The sequence below is a fragment of the Cavia porcellus genome, unplaced genomic scaffold (genome assembly GCF_034190915.1).
Source record: "Cavia porcellus strain 051 isolate PalLab524CR breed Dunkin Hartley unplaced genomic scaffold, mCavPor4.1 scaffold_3, whole genome shotgun sequence".
Classification (NCBI taxonomy): domain Eukaryota; kingdom Metazoa; phylum Chordata; class Mammalia; order Rodentia; family Caviidae; genus Cavia; species Cavia porcellus.
In genome coordinates, this window is record NW_026947486.1 from 40,041,332 (window position 1) to 40,066,906 (window position 25,575).

The 25,575-nt window shown below is 34.9% G+C and overlaps 1 protein-coding gene across 2 annotated transcripts in view; it reads right to left on the reverse strand.

Moving 5' to 3' along the window:
• Positions 1 to 25,575, reverse strand: part of Chic1 (cysteine rich hydrophobic domain 1) — a 77,592-nt gene that overhangs the window by 23,240 nt on the left and 28,777 nt on the right. The window lies entirely within an intron of this gene.

Consider the following 25,575-nt stretch of genomic DNA (forward strand, 5'->3'; position numbering starts at 1 on the left):
GCCCAACAGAGGATGCCCAGGTCTGTATCTCCTTATTACACTGCAGTGGGAGAGAACACCTAGCCGGCGGATTCAAAGAAACTGTAATCAATAAAGAAAAAAACTAGACATCCTATATACCCTTATATGGAAGAAACAAAAAGTATGGGAAGAGGGAACATCAACAAAGGGTCCTTGGTCCCCAATCCTGAGAACACTGATCCAGGAAAGGTAAATGCAAAGGAGAATGAAGACAGAAAACATGCAATATCAGACATGGCACCAACAGACATAAAGCGATATCTCCGGAGCCTCATAGATGAGTTCAAAAGTGGCATTTAATGAAATAAAGCAAGATATAAGTAGAATAATTAGAGAAATGCTAAGGATCACCCAAGAAAAAACAGATGGTGGAATGGAAGAACAGAAAAAAGGGGGAGAATTGCTTGATGGAGAAAATAGAGAAAACATAGAATACGTAAAGCAGGTTCAAAGAGATTATCAGGAAACTAAAAACGCTATTGAAAGCTGGCATGACAGCTTGAAAGAAGCTAAGGATAGATTATCTGAACTAGAGGGCAGATTTGTACTGTGGGAGCATGAAATGAAAAACATTTTAAAAATAACAAGGAAACAAACAGCAATAATACAAAGGCTAGAAGATGAAAAGAGGATTTATAACTTAAGAATTAAGAACATAAAAGAAGAAGTAGGGACACAAAAAAATGATCTACAAAAGCTATTCACAGAAAGAATCCAGGAGAATTTCCCTAATTTAGCAAAAGGTAAAGATTCTCAGATGTATGAGGCATACAGGACCCCAGTCACCTACAACCCAAACAGAACTACACTCAGGCATATAATAATCAAAATTCCAGAAATCCAATATAAGAACAGAATATTAAAAGCCATCAAAGACGAGAAACAGATCACTTACAAGGGAACACCCATGAGAATTACAGCAGACTTCCTGGCACAAACCATCAAATCACAAAGAGCATGAGGAGAAATAATTCAAGCTTTGAAAGATAATAACCTCCAGCCAAGATTGATATATCCTGCACAACTGTCCCTAGAAATTGATGGAAAAACAAGATGATCCCAGGATAAAGAGGAACTAGGGGAATTTGCAACCACCACTTCAACTCTACAGAAAATACTGCAGGATATTCGAAAAAAGAAAAATACCAAGATTCCAGAAACAGTGGCAGAGAGGCCAAAATGAATGGAGCAGAAAGCGAAATGAATAAGACAAACTGACAACTAATGACAGAAAAAGAGCTCAACAGAAATGAGGCAGAGAAGGCTGGATGGTAGGAACAACTATTTTGGAGAAAACAAGACATCGTAATAGCTGATTTAATATCATTTTGTTTTGAAGTCCCATCAAGCTTTTGTTCTTCTGTCTCCAAAGGTCTTAACATGTTGTATCTTATTGGATTTTATTATATGTGATAATATAAACAAAAACTTTTATAGACAAGACAAGATTATACAGAAACCATTGTTCATTATCTGTTAGTTGATTCTAAATACCCTGTAATACTGTCATTCTCTTGAATGGTTTTACATTGTCTTGATATGTTTGATGCTACAGTATACGAAGTTATACCCAAAGATTTCAAGGAAAGAGACAATATGGTAACTACTTTTATGTCAAGATATCTTGTGGTGAAACACTATTTTGCTTTATATTTTGACCTGCGCTGTTTTGCTGTTATGAACTCTTTTATCTCAGTCTCCTTCTTTTATTATTTACTTTTTTATCTTTTTAATTAAGGGAAAAATAAATAAAAAATAGCAGGATATATTATAGTAACCCACTTTGATTTCCTATTATCTTGATTTGAAACCCTGTATTGCTCTCACCATCTTGTTTTGACTTATTTTCCTCTATTCTGTTTTGCTTGATAGTACCAAGTTCAAAAGTATAGGCAACAACTGTGAAGACAGTAAGATTCATTATGACACCCATTCTGGTTGACTATTATCTTCTTTTGAAGTCCTGTAATGTCTCTAGTGTTTTGGTTTTATTGCTTTTGTTTTTTACTGTCTTGTTCAATTTTATTATCACCGCTGATATAGGCAATTCTTTCTAAGATAGCAAGAGGCAGTATGGTAACCATTGTTGATCACCTTGTATTTTGTTTTACATTATGTATTATGTCCATCCTTTGATTTGACTGACTCTCTTCTACTATGTCACATTTGGTTTTACTCTCTTCAAAAAAAAGTAATAAGAACTGTGGGAGTAATAAAACCCAAAATGTGTAATTGTCATTGTACAAAATAGAGGAAAAGAAAGTGCTCTAAAGGATATAACTGCATATATATTTAAGTATATAAGATAGATAACCGTATTACTGAGTTTCATTGGATTACTGAACAGAACTGTTTGCTGTCTCACTGTTTGAAAGTCCACTTTATATGCTTTAATCTTGTAACTTGAACAACAATTTCTAAGATGAAAATATATAATCTATTAACTAGTGATTTCCTACGGTTTACTTTTTCTGAAATTCAGAATAACTTGTACCCTTTTTCTGTTTTTTTTTTTCTTTTTCTCCTTAAATAAAATTTTAAAAAAAGACAGATCACCTATAAAGGAAAACCTATCAGAATCACAGCAGACTTCTTAGCACAACAATAAAGTCAAGAAGAGCACAGAGTGAAGTATTTCAGATCCTAAAGGAAAACGATTTCCAACCTAGACTGATGTACGCTGCAAAACTGTCCTTCAAAATGGATGGGAAAAGAAAATATTTCCATGACAAAGATCAGCTGAAGAACTTCATGATCATCATGCCAACCGTGAAAAGAATACTGAAAGACAGTTTAGATAAACTCAGGAAAAAAACACTAAGCAAAGCCGAGAATTAAACACAGCGGGAAGATAAAAATGCAACAGCAGAAAGATAACATTGTCAACAATAAACCAATATATAACAGTTAGAACCATTAATGTAAATCATCTCAATGCACCAATTAAAAGAAACAAACTGGGAGAATGGATCAAGAAACAACATCCAACCATATGCCATCTACAAGAAACCCATCTAACCCAAAAGGATACTCGCAGACTCTAAGTCAAAGGATGGAAAACAATACTTCAAGCAACATTACTTCATGCAACAAGAATCCAAAAGAAAGCAGGAGTAGGTATTCTGTTTGCAGACAATTGAACTTCAAACCAAGAATGATCAGAAGAGATAAAGAGAGTCATTACATACCATTTAGGGGAAAACTTCAAGAGGAAGAGATAACAATCTCAAATATATATATACACTTAATTCCAGAGCACCCAGTTATATAAAGCAAGTATTAATAGGAATGTAAAATCAAACTGGCAATAATAAAATTTTAACAGGAGACCTTAACACACCACTGACATCAAGGGTCAGGTCAAGCAGGCAGAAAATCAGCAAAGAAATAACAGAACTGAATCACACCTGGGAACAAATGGAGTTGATAGACAAACACCAAGTGTTCCATCCAACAACATCAGAATATACATTCTTCTCAGCATTACATGAGACATTCACTAAAATAGACCATATATTAGCCCATAGAACATACATAAATAAATGCAAAAGAGTTGAAATTATTTCATGCATCTTATTGGATCATAGCATCATGAAACTAGAAATTAATGATAAAAGATGCTGAAAAATTCCCACAAAGACATGGAAACTGAATAACACATTCTTGAGTAATCAGTGGGTCACAGAAGAAATTAAACAATACCTACAAGCAAAAAAAATACAAATACTACTTACCACAATCTGTGGGATGCAATGAAACTGTCCCAGAGGAAAATTTTTTGCACTAAGTTCCCAATCAGGAAAACAGAATGAAGACAAATAAGTACCCTGATGCTATACCTCAAATGTACAGAAAAAGAAGAGCAAGTCAATCCCAAAGCCAAAAGAAGGGAGGAAATTATAAAAATTAGAGCTGAAATTAATGCATTAGAGACTAAGAAAACAATCCAAAGAATCAATGGATCAACGAGTTGGTTATTGGGAAGAATTGATAAAATTGATAAGCTCCTAGTCAAGCTAATTTAAAAAAGGAAAAGAAAAGGCTCAAATTCATGCAATAAGGAATGAAAATGCGAAATCACTAAGGACTCTGTAGAAATACAGAAGACCATCAACACGTATTTCGGGAAACCTCTACTGTCATAGGTTTGATAAGACAGAGGAAACTGACAGAGTTCTAGAAATATATGAAGTACCAAAGCTACGTCACGAAGATGTAAAACTGCTGAATGACTCAATGTCCATTAAGGAAATTGAAAATGTAATTAAGTCCTTACCTACAAAGAAGAGCCCAGGTCCAGACAGATTCACTGTGTAATTCTACAAGAAATACAAAGAAGATTTCATGCCGACACTACTCAAACTCTTCAATGAAATTGAAGGGAAGCAATCTTTCCTAAGTCATTCCTGGAAGCAAATTAGTATGAAAAACTAAGCCTGAACTAAAAAAGAGAACTGCAGACCAATCTCCCTAATGAACACAAATGCAAAAATCCTCAATAAAATACTGGCAAATAGAATGCAGCAAATCATGAAGAAGATTGCATAACATGACCAAGTGGGATTCATCCCAGGCATTCAGGGAAGGCTCAACATACATAAATGAATAAATGTAATCTACCATATTAATAAAGCCAAAAGTAAGAATCACATGATCATTTCTATAGATGTAGAGAAAGATTTTTAAAGGTCAAACACTCATTCATGATAAGAACCTTACAGAAAATAGTAATACATGGTCTTTACCTCAGTATGATACAGGCCATCTATGACAAACCAGCAGCTAGTATCATATTAAATGGCCAAAAACTGAAGGCATTTACCTTAAAATCAGGCACAAGACAAGGATGTCCCTTATCACTGCTCCTATATAATATAGTACTGGAAATACAAGCCAGAGCAATTAGATAACAGAGAGAAGTAAATGGGGGTAAAGATAGGAAAAGAAGAAGTTAAATTATCATTATTTGCAGATGACATGATACTCTACATAGAAGATCCCCCAAAAAACTCCATTGAAAGCCTCCTAGATATAATAAATACAGCAATGTAGCTGGATACAAAATCAATACTCAAAAAATCACTAACATTTCTATATACTACTACAAAATCACAGAGAGAGAAATAAGAGAAGCCACACCCTTCAAACTAGCAACCAAAAAAATAAAATATTTAGGAATTATTCTCACAAAAGAAGTGAAAGATCTATATAAGGATAATTATATTGCAATGAAAAAAGAAATTGAAGAGGATCTCAGAAAATGGAAAGACATCCCTTGCTCATGGATAGGAAGAATAAATATTGTATAAATGGTCATTCTCCCAAAACTGTTATACAGATTCAATGCAATCCCAATAAAAATACCATCAACATACCTCATAGATCTAGAGAAATCAATCCTAAAATTCATCTGGAACCAGAAGAGACCTATAATAGCAAAGAGAGTTCTAAGCAGCAAAGGCAAGACAGGAGGCTCACAATCCCTGACTTGAAGTTATACTACAAAGCAACTGTACTAAAATCAGCATGGTACTGGAATCAAAACAGCGCCAAAGATCAATGGAATCGATTAGAAGATACAACTACAACTACAAACATACTCAACCACCTCATCTTTGTTAAAGTGGCCAAACATTTTCACTGGAAGAACAACAGTCTCTTTCATATAATAAATGGTGTTGGAAAAACTGGCTCTCCATATGCCGAAAACTAAAGCTAAACCCATGTCATTCACCAAGTACTAAACCAAAATCTAAATAAATCAAACAGAAACACTACATCTATTGGAAGACAAATTGGGTAAAAACCTTGAAGACACAGGACTAGGTAGAAATTTCATGAACAGGAATCAAACTGCATGGGAAATACTTCCCAGAATTAACAACTGGGACCATGTCTTATTAAAAAGTTTCTGCATGTCAAAAGAAATCTCCAACATAGTGAAAAGAAAACCTACAAACCGGGAAACAATCTTAGTGAAATGTCTCTCAGACAAAGGACATCTGTCTAAAACATATAAAGAATTAAAAAAAAAATCAGACCCCCAAAATTCAAGTATCCAATCCAAAAATGGGCATCTGAGAGGAATACACAATTCTCAAACGAAGAAATACAAATGGGAAATAAATACATGAAAAAATGTTCATCATCATTAATCACTAGAGAACTGCCAATTTAATCAACACTCAGATTCCTTCTCACTCCAGAAAAAATGGCTAGGATCAAGAAAACTACCAACAACAAATGCTGGAGAGGCTGTGGGGAAAAAGGAACTCTCCTACACTGTTGGTGGGATTGTAGACTGGTGTAACCATTGTGGAGGCCAGTCCGGAGATTCCTCAAAAAGTTGAAATTGGAAATCCCATTTGACCCAGCTATTCCACTTCTAGGCATATTCTCAGAAGAACTGAAAGCAACATACCACAGTGATATATGTGCACCCATGTTTATAGCAGCACAATTTGTAATAGCTAGATCTTGGAAACAACCTAAGTGTCTATCAACTGAGGAATGGATAAAAAAGTCGTGGTATTTTTATACAATGGAGTACTACATAGCTATAAAGAATGATCACATAGAGATATTTATAAACATATGGATGCAGCTAGAGACCATAGTCATAAGCGAAATAAATCAAACTCACATGTAAAAATACCAAATAGTTTCCCTAGTGAAAGAAATGGGAAGAATACATAAAAATATGTGGTAATCATGATTCCCCATTATATTGTTTTGAAGCCTCATAATTTTTTTTCATTAATTGGAATGGTTTTATTCTGGGTTGTTTGATTTTATTGTCTGTGATGGTATGAACAGCTATTTTGAAGAAAACAAGACATTATAATTTAAGCTAATGATGATTTAATATCATCTTGTTTTGAAGTCCCACCAAGCTTGTGTTCTTCTGTCTCCATTGGTTTTATCATGTCATATCTTATTGGATTTTATTAGATATGATAGTGTAAACAAAATTTTTTGTAGAAAAGTAGGTAATATAGTAACCATTATTCATTTTCTGTTAGTTGGTTCTGAATACCCTGTAATAGTTTCATTCTCTTTAATGGTTTTACACTGTCTTGTTATGTTTGAAACTATAGTATATCAAGGTATACTCAAATATTTCAAGGAAAGAGACACTATGGTAACTACTGTTATGTCAGATTGTCTCATGGTGAAACACTGTGTTGCTCAGATTGTTCTGTTCTGACCTGTGTTGTTATGTCCTCTTTTATCTCAATCTTTTTTTAAAATAAAAATTAAAAAAGAAGTTATTGCAAGTTTCCTCAAGATTTGAACAACAGAAAGGATAACATCAATGCTATGAAGAAATTGCTGTCATAACTTTCCATGATAGCCCATGCTGCATTTCCTGGACACAGCATATACTTTTATTTTTGGTTTCACGCTCTTTTTTTCTTTACTCGGCCCAAGCTCACTCTGCAGAGCCAGTTTCTTCCCCACTCTACACTTTTACTTTCTCAAATAAACTTGGTCACTGCTTTTCACTTGTTTTATTCAATTCTTTTTTTTTTTTTTGAGATTAGAACATTAAATCTTAACTCCATAGGGAGAGGACAGCAATCCAAAACCCAGTAATATTTAGTATAAAGCAACTTTTAAAAGCAGGTTACTCAATAACGATAGTATTATAGATAAGTTAGGTAGAAATATAGGCAGTCAGACAGGGATCAGTGGAGAAGATGAAAACACACTAAAACTGTGGGTGGAGGTGCATTCATTGAAAGCCAGGCCTCAAGAAAAAATAAACTATAATAAGTGATATTCTAAATCGGCATCAATCATCTGGGGGAAAAACCGAGACCTTGACACCTCACTTCCAGGAAAGATCCTTGTTCTTTTCATGCATACTTGCTATGTGACTTGCTTCCCCCATTGGATCAATGGGGAATATAGTCTTATTGGTTGATCACAGTTTTGTCTCATGTTATATCCACCTGTGACCTATGGGACCAATACTACCTAACTGACTATACTTGTAATCCTTTTGGTTGATCACAGTTTGTCCCAAATTGTATCCACCTCATGACTTTGTATCTACCTTGTGATTTTGCTATATAAAACTTCCTGCAAAAAGTAGACTCATGTGCAGCCCACTTTCTGGGTCCTCTTCTGTCTCTCTATCTTTCTCTTAGTAAGTTATTTCCTACTCTTAACCCCCACTGTCTTTACAATTCATTCTTCAATTTTAAGGAGTACAAATTTGGCACATCAGATATCTAGTAGGTTGGGAGTTATGATATTTCTCTTACATTAGGTGGATTATTTGGAGGTCTCTATATTATCCCTGTATCAATAGAGAGGATGAGAAGGCATATAAATGGTTCCAGGCCTGTATCCTAGAAGGAGAGCAAAGGACTATTCATTCTAAATCTGTTAATTATTCCAAATTACTATGTATCAGGGCAATGAAGAGAATCACTCTGCCATTTTACAAAGCCTCCTGGAAGCTTTAATGAATTCTGTTCTTCTATCTCCAGACTCCATAGAGGAGCAGACAACACTCAGGAATAAATTTGAAATCCAATCTACCCTGGACATAAGGAGAAAACTGTCGAAGAAGACATTTGGCCCTGACTGTTCTTTAGATTCCCTATTCAAACTAGCCACTGAAATCACTTATAACTGAGACTCAGAGGAAGCCAAAGAAAAGAAAAAGCAACATCAGAGAAAAGTAAGTGTGCTAGTGCCTGCTCTCTGGCAGGGGACCAAATTTCCAGGCAATAATGGCAAGTTATCTGCTGGATATAACTGGAAAGATATGAGACTTCTGTAAGGACTGTGGTGAGGATCATTGACACTAGAAAGGCGAAGTGTCGCCTGTCTCCTGCCCTGTCTGTAAGGGGTACCACTGGAAGCAGAATTGATTCACAATTCTTTTTGCATTTGAAGATCCTTCTGATTGAGCTACTCAGTTAAAATTTTTCTGCACTGCCCCAGCGAATTAGACATAGTCCTCATCTATTTGGAGAAGCTCTTTCTCAAGACTTTTCCTGATAGAATCTTAACTCTATGTGGATGATATTTTCTTATGTGCCTCTTCTAAGGAACTCTCATACCAAGTTACCCAAGTCCTATTAATCTTTTTAACTGATAAGGGATATGAAGTTTCTTTTTATCTGAGAAGGGATATGAAGCTGAGGCACAACTCTGTCATCTCTCTGTAAAATAAATACCCTAGTCTCATCCTCTCCAAGGGACCCCAAACGCTAGGAAAGAATGCATTGGACCAATTGCTTTTTTTTTTCCTTCCTGAAGACTTCAAAACAATTTAGGGGATTCTTAGGCATCACTGACTTTTGCTGCTCTGGATTCCAGGTTATGATACAATAGCAAGGCCCTTTTATCTGTCAATTAAAGAGACTCAAAAGTCTAATACTCATTTTAAATTGAAAATGAAGCTCTCACTGGCTTTTCAGAAATTCAAAAGAGCACATCTACATGTCCCTGCATACAGTCTCCCTGTAGACACTGTTTTAACTTGTATTCTCTGAGATTAATAGAATGGCCCTGGGAATCTTTACTCAGGACAGAGGGCCTACACAACAACCAGTAGGAAATTTGACCTGAGAATAAAATACAGTAGCTGACGTTTGGCCAGCCTCCCTTTCAGTAGTGGAAGCAATGGCCTCTCTGATTCCATAAGCTTTTAAACTATCTTTAAGAAAGGCTTGTACTGTTTTTATGCCTTATCATATTGCCAGACTTCCCTTTTGCAAAAGGAACTTATGGCTCTCTGATAACCACCTTTCTAAACATCAGGCATTCCTTTTGGAAGAATCAGCTGTCCAATTAAAGACCTACTTCTCTTTAAATCCTGCTATCTTTCTCCCAGAAGAAAACGAGGTCTCAGACCACGACTGTAAACAGGTAGTCCTCCCCATCTATCTAGCTAGAAAGACTGCTAAGATATCCCTATAGCTAAATCTGAAATGCTTTTCTGGAATGAAAGCTCATATGTAGAAAACAGGGTACAAAAGGCAGGATTTGCTGTGGTAAATTTGTATGTCACACTTGAAGTTTTCTCTCTGACTCTTGGAACTAGTGTCCATGTGGCAGAGCTTATAGCTTTTATTAGAGTAGTAGAGTACCTGGTTCATGAACTTAATTCAATGATAAATTTTTCTAGTCCATGAACACAATATACATCGTTTAGCTCGTATTAAGTTGTCCATACAACCCAAAGCAACCTACAGGTTCAATGCAATATCTATGAAAACTCTCAAGAAATGTTTTCAGAGAAGCAGAAAAACAATCCTACGGAATATCCCAAGTAACCAAAGGAATCTTGAAAAACAACAAAGTTGGAAATTTCACACAGTTTGATTCCAAACTATATTTCAAGGTTGTAATAAAGTGGTATAACACTGGCATACATCAGACATTAAGGACAGCAGGACATAGTAAAGACACCAGAAATAAACAATCTTATATGAAAAAAATGATGTTTAAAAAAAGCATAAAAAACACAAAATGGAGGAAGAAAAATTTCTTCAATATGAAGTGTTGGAAACTGGATATCCATTTGGAAAACAATGAAATTGGCCTTACCTTATACTACACACACATGCACAAAAAAAATAACCCAGAATGGATTAAAGTCTTAAATATAAGACCTGAAACTGTAAAATTTGTACAATAGTACATAAGGAATAAGTTCCTCAACACTGCCACTGGCAAGGAAATTTTTGGATAACAGAATTATAGTCAACAAAAGCAAGATAGCATCAAACTCTAAAGCACAGCCACAGAGAATATATTTGCAAGCCAGCTATCTGATATGGGATTAATATCGAAAGTGTATAAGACACTTCAATAACTGAGTAAAAACAAAAAGCAAAAAATAAACAATGGGTAAAAGACCCAAATAGACATTGCTCAAAAGAAGACATCCAAATTGTCAACACATACATGAAACGGTGGTCAACGTAACCAATCACAAGGGAAATTAAAATCATAACATAAGGACATATCATCTCACATTTATTTGGACATCTATTGTTTTTATTTCATTCCTTTTTATCATGTTTTTGAGGTAGGGTTGAGCTCACTATGTAGTATGGGCTAGCCTCCAACTCATGGTGATCCTCCTGTCTCAGCCTCCCAAGCACTAGGATTATAGGCATGCGTCACTATGCCTGGTAAATTGTTATAAAGATAAGTGTTGGAAAGGACATAGAGGAAAGGGAACCCTTACCCTTTGCTGGTGGGAACGTAAATTAATAAAGTCAATGGTAGAACACTAGAGAGCTTCCTCAAAAATTAAATACAGAATCACCATATGATGTACCTACCAATTCAACTTCTAGGTATATATATCCTAAAACACTAAAATTAGAATCTCAAAAATATAACTATACTCCCATATTCACTGTATAATTATTCAAAATAGCCAAGTTGTAAAAATAATCTAAACATCTTCTGACAAAAGAATGGCTACAGTAGTTATGATATATTCCCTCAGGGTATATTAAAAAGAGAGAGAGATGGGGAGAGGAAAAGAAATATGTGTCATTTAGAATAAGAGGTATGGAGTACAGGGTATGTTAAGTGAAATAAGCCAGATATATAAAGACAAATCATATATAATCTTATTTACATGTGAAATCTAAAATATTCAAATTCATAGAATCAGAGGGTAAAATGGTAGTTGCTGGATCATAGGGAGATAGTAGTAGTCATGCAAGACATATAAATACTGGAGATCAATTATGTAGCACAGTGCCCACTAGCTAACAATACCATAATGCATACTTAAAACTGCTAAGTAAGTAGATCTTATGTTAAGTATTCTTACTGAGAAGAAAACATAATACACATGGCAGGAAGAATCTTTGGAGGTGATGAATATGTTTATGGCCTTGGTGTTGCTGATGATTTCTAGGTTATACATTTATCTTCAAACTCATTAAGAAGTATACATTAAATACATATGGTGGAATGGACTATGGAATGGACTGAACACAGATATTCATATCTTAACCATCTTCTTATTTAACAGTTGTTTGGACTTACAAGCCACTGCTTGGACTTACGAACTGTCTTTTGTTTTTGTACATTTGTATAGTTCTGCACATTTTATTTTTAGATGCATAATGTCTTTTTTTGTAAAATAAACCCTGTTTATATACAGTATTGTAGTTTTATGTCTATTATATATTATAGTACTGCATATAAGAGTTATGCAAATAAACACAGGGTCATCAAGTAGGAGTTTTCTTTGACTATTTCTTCGTTCTGAATATTGTATTGCATACTATATACAGTTGCTCATTTAGCAATCATTTTAACCAATGACTTAGTTGCAGGAGTAGAATCCAGTCATTAAATGAATAATATTCGTACTTATGTACCCTTCCTTTCAAGGTCATATGTTGAAATTCTAACCCTCAGGGTGATGGTATTACAAGATAGAGACACTGGGGGGAATTCTATCATACAGGTAGTTATAATGAAAACCCTATAGAGTGAGCTAGTCCCCTCAACTGTGTGAGGACACAGTGAGTAGGTTCTCTCTATGAATGAAGAACAAGAACACTTTCATACTATTTCACAGTTTCTATTATAAATTTTGACCCTTATTTCCTCTTTCAGATTCTAACGCCAGGGAGACAATGTAATATTTACATATGTGTATCTGATTTCACTTACAGTATGGTCTCAAGATCCATCCATTTAGCTATAAATGTCTCAAGTTAATCCTTCTTTATAGCTGAGTAGTACTCAGCTATAACATATATTAAAAACACATATTTTAATATATTAATCAGTTGATGGGCATTTGGGTTGTTTCCAGATTTACTTATTATAAACCATAATATTATAAACATGTATTCACATATACTACTGTGGTATAAAGCTTTTAATCCTTTTGGGAAGATGCCAAGAAAGGAAACAACTAGGTCAAATGAGACCTCTAGTTTTAGATTTCTCAGGATTCTTCATGCTGATTTCTATAGTGATTGCACCAGTCTATACTCCAACAAACAGTGGAGAAGCATTTCTTTTAATCACATCCCTGCCGGCATATTTATTGGCCAATTTCTTGATAACAGCCATTCTTTCTGAAGACAGAATCCCAGCATTGTTTTAATTTGCATCTCTTGAATGATCAACGATATTGAACAATTTTCATATATTTATTTAGTGTTTCTACTTCTTAATCTGGGAATTATGTATTTATCTCAGATGCTTGTTTTTGAATTGGGTCTTTAAATTTGGGGGGTCTCATTTTTTTGATTCTTCATATGATCTAGAGACTAGTCCTTCATCTGAGGAGCAGCTGGCTAAAAGGATAACAAATCCTGGGTAAATCCAGAAAATCATTAATACCTACTTTGAGAATCTGTAATAAGATGGAAAATTAAGAAGACATGGACAGATGAATTACCAAAGTTGAATCAAGAAAAAATAAAAGTTTAGCCAGGAGAACATAGCGGACAGATAGCAGCAGCTATGGAGGCTCTCTGAAAGACTCGGCTTAGAATTCAGGAATGGTGCGGAATAAGGAGTCATAAGCAGGTGGAGATATGTTCTGCTGACCCAGGAACGAACTGGGCTGAGAGAAACCAACTTGGAATGCAGTCCTGGTGCTAGAACAGGAACAGAGGGGCCTCAGTGTGGAGGCTGGAGCCCACGCCATTGGAAGCCGCGATTTGGGTTTCCCGCCACGCGGCTGCGTCTACATCGGCTCGGCAGGGAGAGAGACGCGAGGGAGCTCTGAGAATGGGAATCAGCAAACGGAGTTGAAAACAGGACAGGCGGGGAGCTGTGCACTGACTTGCAGTGAGGTGAGTGAGAGAAACTGACACTCTTCCCACGGTTTGGGAGACTCCAACAGAGGACATTCTGAGACTGGGCAGACTTGCGGGAGCGGGGCGCGGCAGCGACTTCAGCCACGTATCCCCCTCTCAAGCAGGATTGGTGAGAAGTGCCTAGCCTACGTGATGCTGCTGGCGGAGACCCAGTAGGCTAACACAATACAGATCCCAGAGCCTGAGGGTGGCCTGGAGGGGCGGGCCCCACGTAGGCTGCCTGGTCCATAACTCCCTGGTGCGCTGCAGTGGGCGGGAATACCTAGCCGGCACAATTCGATCAGGCTGTGGTTGACAGGGAGGGAAGCTGGGCCTTCTATATAAGCTTGCATATATAAGGAACAAAGAATATGGGAAGAGGCAGCAACAAGAAAGGCTCCTCGGCCCCCAATCCTGAGAAATAGGCAATAGCGGACACACCACCAATAGACATAAAGCGCTATCTCCAGAGTCTCGTAGATGAGTTCAGGAATGAAGTTATTAATGACCTGAAGCTAGAAATAAGCAGAATAGTTAGAGAAATGCTAAGCACCGCCCAAGAAAAAACAGATGGTGGAATGGAAGAACAGAAAAAGAGGGGAGAATTGTTTGATGGAGAAAATAGAGAAAGCATAGAATACGTGAAGCAGGTTCAAAGAGATTACCAGGAAACTAAAAACTCTATCGAAAACTGGCATAACAGCTTGAAAGAAACTAAGGACAGACTATCTGAACTGGAGGGCAGATTTGTAATATGGGAGAATGAAATGAAAAACTTCTTAAAAGTAACAAAGAAACAAACAGCAATAATACAAAGACTATAAGATGATAAGAGGATCCATAACTTAAGAATTAAGAACATAAAAGAAGAAGTAGGGACACAAACAAATGAGCTACAAAAGCTACTCAGAGAAATAATACAGGAGAATTTTCCTAATTTAGCAAAAGGTAAAGATACTCAGATGTATGAGGCATACAGGACCCCAGCCACCTACAACCCAAACAGAGCAACACCCAGGCATATAATAATAAAAATTCAAGAAATTCAATACAAGAACAGAATATTAAAAGCTGTCAGAGACAAGAAACTGACCACTTACAAGGGAACACCCATCAGAATTACAGCAGATTTCTCTGCACAAACCATCAAATCATGAAGACAGTAGGGGGAAATAATTCAAGCTTTGAAAGATAATAATCTCCAGCCAAGATTGATATATCCTGCACAACTCTCCCTGGAAATTGATGGAAAAACAAGGTGCTTCCAGGATAAAGAGGAACTAGGGGAATTTGCAACCACCAATTCAACTCTACAGAGAATACTGCAGGATATTCTAAAAAAAAGAATCCAGAAATAGTGGCAGAGAGGCCACAATGAATGGAGCAGAAAACAAAATGAAGAAGACAAAATGACAACTAATGACAGAAAAAGAGCTCAACAGAAATGAGGCAGAGAAGATTGGATGACAGGAACAGCTATCTTGAAGAAAATGACGTCTTAATAGGTAATACTGATTTAGTATCATCTTGTTTTGAAGTCTCATCAAGCTTTTGTTCTTCTGTCTCCATTGGTCTAAACAGGTTGTATCTTATTGAATTTTATTATGTACAATAGTATAAGCAAAAACTTTTAAAGGCAAAGAGATTATACAGAAACCATTGTTCATTTTCTGTTAGTTGATTCTAAATACCCTGTAATGCTGTCATTCTCTTAAATGGTTCTACATTGTTTTGATATATTTGATGCTACAGTATACGAAGTTATACTCAAAGATTTCAAGGAAAGAGACAATGTGGTAACTACATTTATGTCAGGATTATCTTGTGGTGAAACACTATTCTGCTTAAATGGTTATGTTTTGATCTGCGCTGTTTTGCTGTTATGCCCTCTTTTATCTCAATCTACACTTCATTATTTACTTTTTTATTTTTATCCTTTTAATTAAAGGAAAAATAAATAAAAAATAGCAGGATATATTATAGTAACCCACTTTGACTTTCCATTATCTTGATTTAAAGTCCTGTATTACTCTCACCGTCTTGTTTTTGACTGATGTCCCCCTATTCTGTTTTGCTTGATAGTACCAGGTTCGAAAGTTTAAGCAACAGCTGTGAAGATAGTGAGATTCATTATGACGCCCATTCTCGATGACTTTTATCTACTTTTGAAGACCTATAATGTCTCCAATGTTTTGGTTTTGTCAGTTTTATTCTTTACTGTTTTGTTCAATTTTATTGTGACTGATGATATAAGCAATTCTATTAGAGATAGCAGGAGGCATTATGGTACCCATTATTGATCACCTTGTATTTATTATGCTTTTACATTATCTATTATGTCCACCCTTTTGATTTGATTGACTCTGTTCTGTTAGGTCACATTTGGTTCTACTCCCTTCCAAAAAAGTAATAAGAACTGTGGGAGCAACAAAACCCAAAATGTGTAATTGTCATTGTACAAAAGAGAGGAAAAGAAAGTCCTCTAAACGATATAACTGCATGTATATTTAAGTGTATAAGACAGAAAATGGTATCACTGAGTTTTATTGGATCATTGAACGGAACTGTTTGCAGTCTCACTGTTGGAATGTCCACTTTACAAGCTTTAATTTTGTGATTTGAACAATTATTTCTAGGATGACAATATGTAATCCATTAACTAGTGATTCCTACTGTTTATTTTTTTCTGTAAATCTGTATAACTTGCATACCCTTTCTCTGCTTTTTTTTCTTCTTAAATAAAATTTTAAAAAAGAAAAAATAAAAGTTTAAAATAACAGAATATCGTCAATGAAATCGAAAATGTAATTAAAAACTTTGCAACAACAACAAAAAAGCACAGGTCCTGATGAATTAATTACTGAATTCTGCAAGAAATTTAGAGAAGATCTACTGCCATTACTATTCAAACTCTCTAATGAAATTGAAAGGGAAGGAATACTCTGAAAGTCATTCCTGGAAGCAAGTACTACCTTGATACCCAAACCAAAGAGAAACCAGACAAACATAAATGCAAAAATCCTCAGTAAGTTACTGGAAAACAGAATGCTGCAAATTATCAGAAAGATTATGCACCATCACCAAATAGGACTCATCCCAGAAATGCAAGGATGATTTAACATATTCAAACCAATAAATGTAATACATCATATCAACAGAACCAAGTACAAAAATCGCATGATCATCTTAATAGTCATAAAGAAAGCATTTGACAAAGTCCAACACTGATTCATGACAAAATTCTTACAGAAATTTAAAATACATGGTCATTATCTCAGTCTGATAAAGGCCACCTATGACAAACCAACAGCCAACATCACACTGAACAGCCAAAAGCTGAAAGCTTTCACTCAAAAATCAGGAACAAGACAAGGATGTCCACTATTATCACTTGTACTTTTTATACTTCTGCAAACATTAGCAATTAGACAAGAGAAAGAAATAAAAGGACATAATTCACTACATAGAAAATCCCAAAAACTCCACCAAAAGACTTCTAGACTTAATAACCAAATTTATTTGTATAGCTGGATACAAAGTAAACATTCAAAACTCAATAGCATTCCTATACACATATAACAAACTCACTAAGGGAGTGATTAGGGAAATATCTCTTTCCACAATAGCACCGAAAAAAAATGAAATATGCAGAAATCACTCTAACAAAAGAAATAAAAACCTGTACACTGAAGACTAGGGTACTTGGCAAAAGGGGATCAAAGAGGATATCAGAAAATGGAAAGATATCCCTTGCTCTTGGTTAGGAAGAACCAACATAGTGAAAATGGTCATACTTCCAAAGTTGTTATATACAGATTTAATGCAATCCCAATTAAATACCATTAGCATATCCTATAGAACTAAAGAAAACAATTTTAAAATTCATTTGGAAGAGACCTAGAATAGCAAAAATATTCCCAGGCAAGGAAGAAGTCATCACAATCCCTGAAATTATACTACAGATGTATGTGATACAAACAACAGTTTACTGGCACAAAAAAAGGCATAAGGATCAATGGAACAGATCAAAAGATGTAGAAACAAATCCAACCACACTTAGCCACCTTATCTTTGACAAAGGATTCAAACATGTTCACTGAAACAAAGATAGCCTCTTTAATAAATTGTGCTAGAAAAACTGGCTTTCTATGCATCAAAGACTAAAACTGTATCCATGTCTATCACTCTGCACTAAACTAAAATGAAAATGGATCAAATGTGTAGATATCAATACATAAACACTAAATCTGCTGGAAGATAAAATAGGTAGAACTCTTGAAGACATAGATATAGGCAGAGACTTCATGAACAAAACACCAACTGCACAGGGAATACTATAAAGAATCAACAACTGGGACCTCATCTTATTAAAAAGCTTTTGCACAGCAAAAGAAATCCTCAACAAAGTGAAAAGACAACTCATAGATTGTAAAAAAATTTGAGCCAATTGTTTCAAGGTCTACTATGGATTTTGCCAAGCCTGACCAATCTAGGGAAAGGTAGCATTTCTATGTCACATATGGGGAAATAACAAGACAAAACAAAATTGAGAAGCACTTATAAAGGTCATAGTCTAGGAGCATGGGCCCGCTTTAAAAAAAAACTGAGTTCCAGTTGTTAAGAGTATACAGTGTTTATCCTTCTTTCATGCCACGAATTAATCGATAGGGGAGTTCAACTGAAAAAACCTCCGTGTCAGAGTATACTTAGTAATCTAACACAAAGAAATGCAATGAAAGTAGGCTAGACAAAACAGAAATACAGGGACAGTGTAGCCTCCAACATTTATGGTTATAGCGAATAGTTAACAGTGTAAACTAGCCAGATGATCTTAAAATCTTATCTTAAAGTTCTATTTAACTCCATTCCCTTTACCCAATACATTATGTTTACTTTCAAAAACATTAGAAGTCCAAGTAAAAAACAATAATCAGTTTAAAGAGATAGAGTAAGTGTCAGAATCCAAGTCAAAAGTGAATAAAATGCTAAAAGCACCAGACTGAGAATTTAAATAAGCTAAGATCAATATACTATAAGTACTAGTGAAAAAATGAACAACATGTAAGAACAGAAGAATATTAACAGAGAGATGGAAACTAAGAAAGAATAAAAAGAAAATGTTAGAAAGTAAAACAGAAATAAAAGATTGTTTTCCATGGCCTAATAACTAGACAGGACATGACTGAAGGAAGAATTAGTGAAGATGGAGATACACCAATAGTAACATCTGAAATGAAAAACAAATATTCAAGATAATTTCAAAACACATAACAGATATGTAATGGAAAAACGAGACAAACAAACAGAGGAAATATTTAAAACAACAGTAACAATTTCCCCAAACCAATGATAGATCATGAAAGCTTAGAGAATACAAAGCTTGGATAAATACTTGAAAAGTCACAACAATGAATGCTATACATAAACTGTAGAAAATCATAAACAAAGGGGAAATCTGGAAAGAAAGCAGAAGGAAAAAACACCTTATAGATAAAATATTAAGTATAAGTGTTACATTGAAAATCATGCAAGCCAAAGAGTGAAGTGAAATATTAAACTGTTAAAAGAACCACAAGATTTAGTCATGAAAAAAATGACCAGTGAAAACAAAACTTTTTTTCTGATGAATACAGCTTAGTAATACAGTTATCTTTTCCCTTCTTTCTTTTCCCCTTTCCCCTACCCCAATTGTTCTTTCCTTTCGAATATTCTCTTTCTCTTTCATTTTCACAATATCTATTGTACATTTTGGATCTTATTTACTCTTTTTTTTACACTAGGGAGACAACACAATATTTACACATGCAAGTCTGATTTATTTCACTTACAAGTATGGTTTCTAGTTGCATCCATTTATCTATAAAAGCCTCAAGTTTATCTTTCTTTATAGCTGAATAATATTCCATTTATAAAATAACACGTCTTTTTTTATTTCAAGATAACAATATGCAACATATTAACTAGTGTTAATTTCCTAATTCTTCCTTTTGAAATTCTGTATCATTTTTATCTTTTATTTTTAAAATTCGAAAATTCATTATTGACTTTAAAAAAAGAATCACAAATCTGAAATTTTGAACATAGTACAACAACCCTTCAATGATGGAGAAATAAAGATTTTACCAAAAAGATAAAACAAGGGAGTTTATAATCAGTAGGCTTGATTTGCAAGAAGTGCTAAAAGCAGTTCTTCTGAGAGCAAGAAAATGATATACATTAGAAATTCAGATCTCCATAAAGATGTGTTAGAGAAGAAGTAAATGAAGGTTAAACAAATTATTTTATCTTATTTTTAACTGACCTAATAGGTAACAATATATTCAAAATAATATAGTGATAATTCTAGTTTGCAGACAAGGGAAATAAATGGCAGCAATGCTATAACAGACAGGAAGGAGAAACTGGGAATACCGTGCTACAGGATACTTGCACTCCCTGAGAAATGCCATATAGTTAATTCAAAGTAGATGCCAGGGATACAGCTAAGCAGAACAGCACCTGCCTGGCAAGCATCAAGTTGTAAGTTTGATTTCCAGTACAAAAAAAAAGTAAAATTGGACTGGTTGAAAAAGTGTATTGCAAAATCAAAAACAATCACTAAAAAAGTTAAGGAAATATAATTGATATGCTAAATGAGGAAAAAGTGGCCTTATATACAATACTCAGTTAAAAGAGAAAAAAATAGTGAAATATAAAAAGGAAAGAACAAGCACAATGAATAGAGAATAGTAATGAATATGGTAGACATCAATTCAGCCATATTAATAACTTTACTTGCCAACAATCTAAATGTATCAAATAAAAAACACTGTCAGAGAGTAAAGTAAAATTGATTTCTTGTCTTCAAGAAACACACTTTAAATATAAAGACATATATAAACTATGTAAATTAATGGAGAAAGATACACCATGCTAACAGCAGTCAAAGGAAAGGTGGGTATAGTTTAGTAATTACTAAAAATTAATTTCAGAGTAAAAAAATTATCAGATAAGGTTGCATATGATGAGAAAAATGTCAGTTCTAGAAGAAGACAATATACTCTTTGATGTGTATGTATCTAACAGTGAGCTATCAAATATGTGAGGCTAAAACTGATAGAAATACAAGAAATTAATAAATCTACTCTTATAGTTGGCGCTATCTATACCCTACTATTAGTAACAGTCAGAAGCAGAAACAAAATGAGGACAATGAAGTGAACTGCATATTTGAAAGAACCAAGATGTCAAATTCATTTGTACCATTTCCCCATTATGAATGTATTTATGATGTAGTATAAACTAATAAATATATGCAAAAATAAAGACCTATAATACATCATCTAAGCTCTCCCTTTAGGCAGTTAGAAAAAGAACAAATTAAAAACAAAGTAGTCAGAAGAAAAGAAATAATAAAAGAATAGAAAACAATAAAGTTGAAAAACAGGCTATCAGTTAAAAAATGAACACAATCAAAGCTGATTCTTTGAACTGATCAGTAAAATTAATGCATCAATAGTCAAGGTAAACTAAGAAGAAAAGAGAACATACAAAAGTTATTAATAACAGAAAGAAACAGGGGCTGTTACTGATCCCACAGACATTAAAATGGTAGTAAAATAGCTGAGTATGCTAAGAAGGGCTAAGAGAGGAGGATCAAGGATCATTGTGAGTTTGAGGCCTGCCTAGATTTCACAGTGAGTTCAAGGACAGCCTAAATTGCAAAGTTAGGTTCTGTAAAAAAAAAAAAAAAAAAAAAAAAAAAAAAAAAAAAAAAAAAAAGGATGTAATAAAGGAATATTATTTAAAAGTCTATGCTGGGGCTGGGGGTTTAGCTCAGCGGCATAAGCACCTGCCTTGAAAGCAGGCAGTCGTGAGTTCGATCCCCGGTACCAATAAAAAGGAAAAAGACCAAAAAAATTTAAAAAAAAATAAAAGTCTATGCTAATGATTTTGACAGTTTATGGTAAGTGGACCAATTACTTGAGAGATATACAACTCACACATACAGAAAGAAACAATCTGAATAGTTTTACCTTTTTAAAAAAAATTGATTCAGTAATAAATAACTTCCTAAACAGAAAAGAATTTGGCCCAGATGGATTTACTGATAAATTCAACCAAATATTTACGGAAGAATTATACTAATTCTCTACAACATAACTGAGAAAAAGGAAGAGTGGGAATATCCCCTAATTCTATAAGGCCAATAGTTTCCCAATACCAAAAAAAGACCAGGATACTACACAGAAGAAAAATTGCAGACCAGTATCTCTCATAAACATAGATGAATTAACACTGAACAAAATATTAGTAAATCAAATACAACAATGAATTTACCACAAAATAGTGGAATTTTTTCCAGGTATTCAAAGCTGGTTCAAAATTTTAAAATCAATTCAAACATTCCATCAAATCAACAAGTATAAAGAAGAGAAACCATATCATCATATCAATAGTTGTAAAAAATTCATAATAAAAGCTATTTACAAATTATACATAGAAAGGAATGTTCTCAATTTCATAAACAACATCTAAGAAAAACATTTATTGCTAACATCATACCTTAAAGGTGAGAAACTAGATGCTTTTCTGCTAAGATCAGTTATACCGCATCTAGGGTTCACTCGCCCTATTCCCATTCAAAGTAACAGTGAATGTTATAGGTAATACAATGAGAAGAAAGAAAATAAAAAGTAACCAGATTGGGGTGTGTCTTAAACCTGCTCAGACTATGTCGGCGTGGTGGCTCATGCCTGTAATCCCAGCACTCGGGAGGCTGAGGCAGGAGGATCGTTGCAAGTTCGAGACCAGCTTAGGCTACAAAGTGAGCTCAAGGCCAGCCTGAACTGCAGAGAGAACCTGTCTCAAAAAGACAAAACAAAAATCTGCTCAGACTGTTATAAAATACTATAGATGAGGTGGCTTATAAAGAACATAAATTTATCCAAGAAATTCAGTATCATGTGAGAGCCCAATTCTTAGTCTACAAATAGTCATCTCATTGTGTCCTCACTTGGCAGAAGGTTGAGGAAGTTCTCTAAGGTCTCTTTTGTGTTTGTTTGTTTGTTTTTAATGTTTGCAATACTGAGGACTGAACTCAGGCCCTTCTAATGAGTTCCACCCCCAGACCTTTTGTAAGACGGTTTCTCACTGAGTTGTCCCAGCTGGACTTGAATTTGTGATCATTCTGATTCAGCCTTCCAGAGAGCTGAGACTACTGGTGTATGCTACCACACCTGGATAGGGTCTCTTTTACAAGGGCACTAATATCATTCATGACGGCTCTGCCTTCATGACCTAATCACTTCCCCAAAGAGCTGTCTTTTAATACCATTACACGGTGATTAGATTTTGTTATGGATTAAAAACTGGTGATCAATTTAATACCAGCTGAATTAAATCAGCATGGTGCTGAGTGTAGATTGCTCATTTGAAGAAAATGGCCAGCATAAAAGGAGATGTGGAGAGGAAAAATGTAGTGTTGTAGGTTCTCGTGTTGTTGTTTGGAGCTACTGGTTCTCCTAGAGGAGCTGGTCATGACTGCTTCCCCAATATGAATTCAGCCATTATCATCAGGAGAGCTTGGGACTCTGTTGTTGAGGATGTTGTTGTGGTTCACTTGGGGGAACTCTGGTCCTTACTTCAAGCATCACTTCCTGGCTCCATAGGGGAAGATATGTGCTGTTTAATCTCCAGGAGAAGTTTGTCACACTGGTATCCTGATATGTACTCGGCCACAGGAGCTCAGGACCTCAGTGTCACTGAGGATGGCTGTGATACTTTCTAGGTGAGCCTTTGCACTGAGCTACATCCTTAACTCATTTTTCTATTAATTTTTATTTTGAGATGGAATCTTACTAAATCACTAAGTTGCCCAGAATGGACTTAAACTTGCAGTCTTCCTACCTCATCCTCCCAGAGTGCTGAGATTACAGTTGTGCTCTTCCATAGCTAGTATTGTTTTTAATTTCCAATTCCATTTCAATTAATGCTGGAGTGGGGCCAACTGGGCTGTAATAGTTATATACTCATGTGATAACATCCATTTGGAGAAATCAGGGATAGAACGCTAAATTAAATGTTTACATCTCTCCAAAATTCATGTTAAAATCTGTTGTAATCAGGGGTTGTAAGGAGAACAATTGTATGCAGGACACAGAATTTATAGTATTGATGGTCACCCAGAGTTAATTACAAGATAACAAACCAAGGAAATCCAGCCGAGGTCCCGGGGCAATGTCCTGCATGAGTTCAGCTGAGGACCTCAAACCCATGGTAGTGCCTTGTGGGAGGCCAACTGGAGGCCTAGAGCCTGTGACAATGATTCATGCAAGTCTGTTTTACAGCTCTGTACTGGGAAGGCCCAAAGGTCAGTGGTGGAAGCTAGAAAGTCAGTGCCAGCAGGATGAAGAATCTATGCTAGTAGGTTGAGGGTTCTACACTGGAGCCAAGAAGTGACACTCAAAATAAACAGCCAGATCGATACACAAAGCCAAAAACAAAGCAAAAGCAAAAAAGAAAAAACAACCCCCTACAGTCCCACTTTCTTTAGAACTCTCAAAATGGAAATACTAACATACACATCTAACAAAATACGTCTAAGATCTCTAAGAAGAGAACCACAAAACTCTGAGGGAAGAAATAAAAGAAGATTTTAATATACAAAGTTATTCTGTAAACATATATAATAAGACTCATTGTCAAGATGTCTGATCTTTCTAGGTTAATGCACAGATTCAATGCAATACCAATCAAAACCTCAGAAAGTTATCTTGTAAATATTAGTAACGTGATTATAAAGTTTATATGGAAAGGCAAAAGATCCAGACTAGTCAACGCAATATTTAAGGATAAAAAAGTCAGAGGACAGGCATGATCTGAGCTCAAGACTTACAGTTATAGTAATCAAGAGTGTGCTGTCAAAAGAACTGATTGATCAATGACACAGAACAAAGGCTAGGAACACATCTCCACAAATATAGTCATCTGATCTTTGACAAGTAATCAAAGTCAACTTAATGGTGAAAGGATAGTCTTTTCAATAATCAGTGTTGATATCAATTGGCATTCAAATACACATGCATGTATGTGCACTCACACACAAGAATCTATTTACAGACCAGTCACCTTTTAAAGAATATTACTCATACGGACCACAGACCAAATATAAAATGAAGGGCCATAAAACTCCTAGAATATAACATACAATAAAATCTAATTGACCTTAATTTTGGCAATGAATTAGTAGATATGACACAAAAAAGCATGATTTCTGCTCTATAGAACAGTTAAAAGAATGAAAAACAAGCCATGGACAGGAAGAAAACATTTACAAAACACAGATATTGTAGAGAAATGGTATACAAAGTACTATATGAATAATTCTAAAAGGTCAACAAGTATAGCTGCTTAAGTAATACTGATGTAATGGTAGCAAGGGTATACGGATAATGTCACTAACCTTAGGTGATAATCTGTAAGTTTTAGTATGATCTTTAGTTTTGGTAGTCTTAGTCTTAGTAGTCTTAAGTGTTAGTCTTAGTGGTCTTAGTGCAAGAGGATGGCCCACCCTTAATAAAACAATGGGAAATCTCAAAAAGTAAACCTGAAATTTTTCAAGAAATCTATGAATTTAAAAATTACATATTAAAATAAAGATGAAGTAAAGATACTGCTTGATAAAACTGAAAGGAAGTTCTTTAGACTGAAACCTACTGACACTGGACATTAACTTGAATCTGCAGAAAGGAAAAAAGATAAC